Source organism: Lactuca serriola, chromosome 4 (assembly GCF_051521515.1).
Source record: "Lactuca serriola cultivar US96UC23 chromosome 4, Lser_US96UC23_V15, whole genome shotgun sequence".
NCBI classification, from domain to species: Eukaryota; Viridiplantae; Streptophyta; class Magnoliopsida; order Asterales; family Asteraceae; genus Lactuca; species Lactuca serriola.
In genome coordinates, this window is record NC_136411.1 from 50,777,121 (window position 1) to 50,785,323 (window position 8,203).

Consider the following 8,203-nt stretch of genomic DNA (forward strand, 5'->3'; position numbering starts at 1 on the left):
GCATCTCAAATATTGTTATGGACTTAGACACCTTATCCAACAGTCTCCCACTTAGATAAGTCTAATAACTATATTTGCAGATATGACTTCAGGAACCAACCGGCAATCATAGCTCTCAAAACTTTATTGAACTATGAAGCGCCATTTTAGATAAGTGATCATATAATCCTTTGTTCTAGATATCAGTCGGGCAAGTACATGGAACAATGTCTTACTTATTGTCCAGCAGTTTGTTTCTTGATTTCTGATTTGTTTGACATAGAACTTAAGTGAACAGATCAACTTAGTTCTGACCGGGCCCGGTACATAGGTCAAAACAAAATCATCGAGGGGCCCAGATATCACTTCTAATCCAAGAAGGAACAGATAAACTTTGACTCATATGCTTGTTCTACTACTTGTTGAATCATACACAAAGGCATGTTTTATAACATTGAGTTACCAATGTGTTTACGTACAATCAATGTATAACCAACTCATAGGGAACAAGTCATATCTCTAGGTTTGAAGACTTATATGATATTACCGTCTCACGATCACTCGAGATAAATTCCATGAATTGATGCCAGTGAGCATGGGTTTATTCTAATACTCAGAACTTATGAGCACTCATGAATGTTTTAGCAACCATTGCTATGGCTAAACACCTTTAGTCATCTCCAAGCCCAATTCATGACAATCTTAATTAATACCTACTTCCGACGTATGACCAACTGTGGAAGTTTGAATAACTTTAGTCATTCGAAAGAATAACCTATTTATTATGGAAGTCAAAACATGCAAAGTGAAACACAAGAATAATTGAAACCAATATGGCCTCAGCACTTATGAATATAAATAAAACACCTTTTATTTATCACCATATTGATTACACATTATTTTGTTTCGATTTATCAACTTAACACTTGAATTAAAACAATCGTCGTCCCATGCTCCAAGCATGTACACTATGTTTTCTAAACAATAGTCATGCCATACTCCAAGTATGCAAACTATGTTCGTCTATGATCCTTACTTTGTGAAGTAGATCAATTGAATATGATTCCAATGATGCTCATTTCACAATCCCAAATCCTTACTGTAAATGTAAGAATATCAAATTCTTGTCATTTACTATAATCTGTTAGATTTTAAACTCATATGCATTGATCCTTTTACAATGACTATGCACAAAAGTCACAAAGACCTGGCAACAAATATTACAAAGTATTCCAGTGGAGATCATTTCCATGGAAACGAAGTCTCACATTCAAAGTACATTCCTTTGAAATATCCTTCTTGCATAAAAGTTTCTAACTTTCTCATAGATTCTTAAAATCCAACTCCTAATATGGAAACATTTTCATATTCCAATTTTGACTATCACTTCTGAACAAGAGCTACCTCTTTTCAGAATATGTCAATATGGCCCTTTCCAAAATTTAGCATCATACTTCCAACTGTCCATGAGAAACCAATCTTAGGTAAACCTCATATTGTTCTCGACATTTGCTTAATCATTTCAGTCATATCTGGTTCTATTCCTTTTTCCTTCTTAATGCTCTAGGCATTTTGAAAATTTAGAACGGATAGATATTGTAGCACATGTGATCGATCCTATACCCGAAGCATATGGGACACGATTCATGATGTCTTACATAAATACATGATACTAGATCAGTCTTTTGCTACAATATTTTTATTTGTCGTGTTTTCAAAAATCGAATATGAAGAGGGATGTCGTAATCATAATCGAATTTTTAAGAACGCAATATATATAGAACTCCCTTATGTTGAACCATTCCAACATAAAATTCATATATATATATATATATATATATATATATATATATATATATATATATATATATATATTCTTGACTAAAGATGATTAAAATCTCAATCTAAACTTTTTATGATTGAAATGAAGTATAATCTCCTCTCCCTAAATTATAGCAAAACAACCTTTTTCCAAGCGAAACTTTTGTTTTCTATAATTAACAATAATTATCATTATGCTCCCACTAGCATAATAATTATTTAGCATAACAATTATTCTTCCACTAGCTTTGACATATACTTAGAAATCGACTTCTAGAAATCAATACTTTATTGACTTTCATCACCAAAGTTCAGACTTCTGATACGAGATGCTTCGACAAAACTTTATCTAAGCTACTCATACTCATACATCTTTCCTTAGATAGCTCACATGTGTGTCTAAACAATTATGAAGAGCGATGTCGTAATCATAATGTTTAGACCTTTTTTTCCATTTCTCACAAGTCCATGTTAGTGTGCCGGTTAACCACACACGCTCCACTAACGACTTTGAGAATGCACATATCACAATTGCTATCTACTTAAAATATACTTAGGGAAAGCGTTTCCTCACCATCATTTTCATGAATCGGAAAGAAACTTTATGACACTTCGATTTTATGGTGTATGTGTTCCTATCCATGTGAATTTATCAAAACCATAGTCACAAGACAAGGTCAGTGACAAACTCAAACTCATATGATTGAACTTGTTCAACCTTGATTTCTTTCCTCTTGGTAGCACAAGGGCCCACCATTGCTTCCAAGTTATTATGTACACACTTGAGAACTCACATAACCCACATACACAGTCAACTTTACCGGAATAGGCACAGAAACAAGAATAATGTCAACACGATAGGTTGCAAACCTCAAGTCGTGTGCTAGCGATAAACTATAGGTTTTATCCTTGATTAGCTCTTGAAACTTTCAAGACCTTTAAGACTCCCATTGTCCTCTTGACATATAAGTTTCTCTTTGTCAAGAACCATTCCTTGACAACCAAACAAATATCCAAGATTCAGTGCAGATTCTTATCAAGATAAACACTTCACACAATTGGCCTTAGTTGGTCTTTGTTTTATCCAAAACATCACAACTTACCAATTTCAAATGTACAAGAGTAGAAAACATTTTGCTCTTACATTTGACAAGTGTTATAAACCTTCTTTAAGAAGTGTCACTCAAGTTACAATCTTGGAGTATGACTCTAAGACTTGTATTGGAATGAAGTATGACTCATCTTCTTGATTTTAACCACTTCAATAATTCATGAGTCCTCTTCTTAGCCATAAGAATGCACTAAGATGTCCCCGGAGGATGAATTGTGATATGGTCTCACAATCATTAAGATGATCATAAAACATGATACTAAAGTACTCTCTCATCTTTTCAGATTTGACAAACTTTTATCTTTCTGCCAAATTTGATTCTTCTCATTCTTTCTGCCATACATTGAAACTTTTCCAATGTTTCAGAATTATACTTAGACTATTAAGTATAACAATATTTACTAAACTTTAGTAAATCATGATGAATAGTCTTATCGATCTTTGTGGTGGACTTTGACCTGCACACACCCAGTGTACCCGATCTTTTAGTCTTTCACCTGACTCACATATACATGTGGTCAGGGAACTAGTATTAACTTTCCAAAAATAAAAAATCTCATTCATCATGCAATACAGCCTGCATGGTTCCAAGTTTCGGTCCAATTGAAACATGGGTGATGAGAATCTTTCCTTATTTGGTAAATTTAGACACTACCACAGATGAAAGAAACAAATTCATTATTGTTAGAAACATATAAACATTAACTTTCCATAAATGCCATTGCAAGGAGACATAAAATAAAGTAAAACAAAAATTTTATTTATTTATAAATGCGGAAAAACTTTTCCTGTACAATGCAACTTTAAATGGAAACTATGCTATTACATATTTCCTAGAAACCTATCATAACTTCTAAGTAGTAGCTCAAGAATCCGATCTTCGAACCATGCGATTGAAATCCATCTTCGCGATCAGATTCAGCATACTCTTATTTTAAGCTTCCTTCCCCTTGCTTGATCCTGCCATACATCAAAATGTATTAAGAATCTTCAAATAGGAGCTTAAGAGAGTTAGATAGCGGACTTACCTGAAGCAGAGTCAAACTTTTCGACTTGACCTTCTCTTAGATCTTTCAGGTAGTTAGGGCAGCTTCGCAACCAATGCCCCTTCCTTTGGCAATAGAACCAAATGGACCCTTTGGGAATGGTACACTGGACTATCTCAAATTTGTCTTTCTCTTTACCATTTGGTCAACTGAGTTGACTATGGTCGATCCCTTTCCATTGGGAAGAAAAAGTTTTTCTAGATATCCAATGTCACCAACTATCAATGTCCATGGTAGTTTGGGATTTATAAAAGGTTTGGTTACTTTATTTCATCATTATACTTTTAATGAGAGTTATAGTCCTTTTCCTACCTGTTTGGCTAACAACCCTCCACCAGTCAAGGAAGCGGTGGGTGAGAGTGGACACCCATTAAGTTGCCATTTTATAGGCAACAACCTTATACCCCCCTTATAGACCGGCTTCGTGAATGAGGCCTACGAGCAGTAAGACTGACTTGCTCTTACATACATACATACATATATATATATATATATATATATATTATAAACCTATAATACTCTAAAGTATAAGGGTTGAATTTTAACTTTTAAAACTCTAAGGGTTGGAACTAAAGTGTGTGTGAGACTTTACAAATTCCAAAACTTGAGGGCAAGTTTTGAACAATTCAAAAACTTTTGGATTTTCATAACTTATGAGTTTAATTAAGGTTTTAAAAAAAACTTTAATGAAGAGACTCTTGGTCATCCATAACTTGAGGATAAGTTATGGAGTCCACAAAACTGTTTATGATGAAAAAGACTCTTCAACTAATGTAACCTATGGTTTTTAATGGACTTTAAAAGAAAAACTTTTGGTAATCTATAACTTGAGGACAAATTACGGATTCCATTAAAACACATCAAGATCAAGAATTAACTAACAAATAATTTGCAAGTAATTCCTATGATCTAACAAAACTCATAAGTTCATGAACATCCATATCAACAATTTCAAGAATCATATGAACACATACAAAACTTGAAATTTAGATAATAGCCTTTGAAATTGGATTAGCATAATCATTACAACATCAAAAACAGGTTTTATAAGTCCAAGAAAGTTTAGTGTAATGATTCTAGTCCAATTCCAGCTTAAAACTCGAAAAACTGCACTCTGGGTCTCCTACTCGTCGAGTGCATGAACCTACTCGACGAGTAGGATGAAGATGTACATGGACTCGTCGAGTTCACTGTCTAGTGGGCAGAAAATCGACTTTTTTCAGCATTTTGCATCAAGTATTCAAGAAAACAAGCCTGGGCACTGATACAACTGTTGGTTTTTGAGCATTCTAACACTCCTATGGTGTACATGCAATCTATAAACCTTGGATCTATGTTTTCTCTACAATACATGCAAATAAGAATTTCCAAGATTTACATCCTAACTAGCATGGCATGGGGAACTTGAATCATAAAAGTACTAGTAGAATGACATACCTTTTAGTAGTGGTTGATTCCTTGGAGTTTGAGAGCCTAGCACCAATAGTGTAAATGCCTCAAATGGAAATCAAAAATCACCACAAACTTTGGACAACTCTTGAGAGAATAATGCATACTCTTGAATTTGGCCACCACTCTTGTACACACACAACTAGTGCCAAATCAAGTGCCAAAGACTCCTTTATATAGTGTGGAGGATTAGGGTTACATCCATGTAAACCCTAATACCCATGACTCTTCCTTTCCAAGGATCCATGGGTTAAAATCTCCATGGACTCCCATGGATGTCAAGCCTATACTAAATAAGCATTAGCCCACACTATATAAATACAAGAGCCCATATTTAATTAGTCACCTTTTTTATCACCAAATTAATTCTAAATTAATTTATGATCAATACTAATTAAATAATATGATTTCATATTAATATATTATAACTTATAATACATTAACAGATAATAAACATATTATTCTCAAAAGGTTATCCAAATCGTTCGGGTGAAATGCAACCCAAATGGATCATGTCGGGTCGGGTCAAGTGCATCTCAAATATTGTTATGGACTTAGACACTTTATTCAACACTATCTATGTTTCCAGATAATGTATGATTATCTGATAGGTTAGTAGAATGAGAAGTTAATTTCTCCAAAGTAGGTAATTAGTGCAAGATAGATTTATAGTAATCATGTGGAGAATGGTGGCAAGAGAAAAAGGAGAATCGAAGGAGGATGAAGAAGATGAGACGTCAATTTCCATGAGAGGGAATATGAGGGAATGTTTTCATGAGTAGAAACTAAAAATGAGAATTAAAATAAAAATCACGAGTAAAACACAAAATTCGAAATTGTACGTTATGATTAAGATAATTTTGATAAATAAAAGGTAAAAATATGTAGTTAAAATAGTTAAGTTCTATGGTTTTTAGTTCCTATCTGGTATATACAAATCATAATAACAATAATTAAATTATATATATATATATATATATATATATATATATATGTTTGTGTGTTTGTGTGTCTATGTGTTTCAACTTTTCTGTTATTGTTGTGAATATAAGCAACATTTTCTATCAAACTGGTCATTATGTATGTCGAATTGTAATATCCTTTTTCTATTTATTTATTTTTGTGTAGTTTGGTTTGTTATTATTGTTTCAGGAAGGGTGGTTCTTGTCAAGATATGGAAGTTGTAGATTGCAGCTCAATTCTCTCATTCTCAACTAACACGTGGGTTAAACTCTGATACAATATTAATGTGGACTATATAATGTTTTGAGTGTGTGTTAGCCATTATTTGATATACAACTCACACACTGATTCAAACTTGTGTCTCTCCGTTCTCTCTAGATTAGGGTTTCATGTTTTAGGGTTTTCTCTATAAAAGCTTGAGTCTGAGTCTCTTTCACTCTTAGTTTAGATTGAGAGTAGGTTAGATTGAGCATTGTAGTGAGGATCTTTTGTAATCCTGAGTGATAGAGAGTTGTAGTGAGGTTTACGGTGCAAGTATCATGCAAACCAACTGATTCTTGTTCCTGAGTAAAAGTATTGTTGATGTTGTTTACATTTTGTGTTTTTTTCATGGTAACAGAGTCGAGTTCAATTATTTTTTGTTTAGTTTCTCGGTGTTGTTCATCGATAATCTGTTTGAGAGTTCTGATATCGTTTTCTAGTCCTCGTTAAGGTTTGTTTCATGATCTCTTCGATTGCGTGCTTTAGATCGATCCTTGTTTCTCTTTGTGATCTGTTATTAGATCCTGTGATTGTTTCTTCTTCATATCTATTTTCATATTTTGAAGTTATTGGTGTTTCATTATCTCTGGTAGTTATATTTTCACTATATCTTAAGAGTAAATGAATCGTCGATTGTTAAAGTTTAGGGTTAACTGTTGTTAAACCTAACGGTCAACAAAAATCTTAAGTCAACTTTAAGAGGAGTGCAAATTGGAAACTATTAACAGATTTGGTTTCTGACATTTGAATGCCTAGTTCTCTTGTTTAGTGGTAGATCTATCGAAACTACATTAGTGCTTGTTTTTACTTTTATTTGTGGGTCACTATAAGTTGTCGCACACTTATCTTTATTTCTTTGTTCAGGTTTCTCTTATTTGTGGATCATTATAAGTTGCCGCATACTTATCTCTCTTTCTGTGTTCAGGTTTCTTGTCCTCGTTATTTGTTTTTTCCGTGCCTTATTTCTGTGTCTTGGTTCTGGTTTCTTTATTGTGATTGATCTATTAGCTATCTTCCTGATACATCTGTTTTTCATTTATAATTCACTTTGCTATGGTCTCATACGACTATGAATCTATGATGAATAATAGAAACTTCTGGTTAACCTGATTGTATTGGACTCTCGAATTCCTAATTCATCTTTTGATGATCTTTTGATTTGTCATCTTGACTGGAACTAACCAGGTGAGTCTTCTAATAAAGTTGAAACTATTGAATTTGATGATCATCTTTATTTGCATCCTTCTGATAACACTATTACCACTATTATAAATTTTAAACTTCTTGGAACAGGAAATTTTAGAGTTTGGAGGAGCTCCATGACAAGAGCTCTAAAATCTCAAAATAAAATTGGATTTGTTGATGGTACTATTGTTAAACAAAAGGATGATATTGTTAAATCTCTTAAGTGGGATCATGTAAATGTTATTTTTGTTCTTAGATCTTAGGATCTTTATCTGATTCTATTTGTGCTAGTCATGCATGTTCTAATTTTGCTCTTGATGTTTGGACTGAGTTGTATGATACATATAATAAGTCTGATGGATCTGTTATGTTTAATTTGCATCAGAGA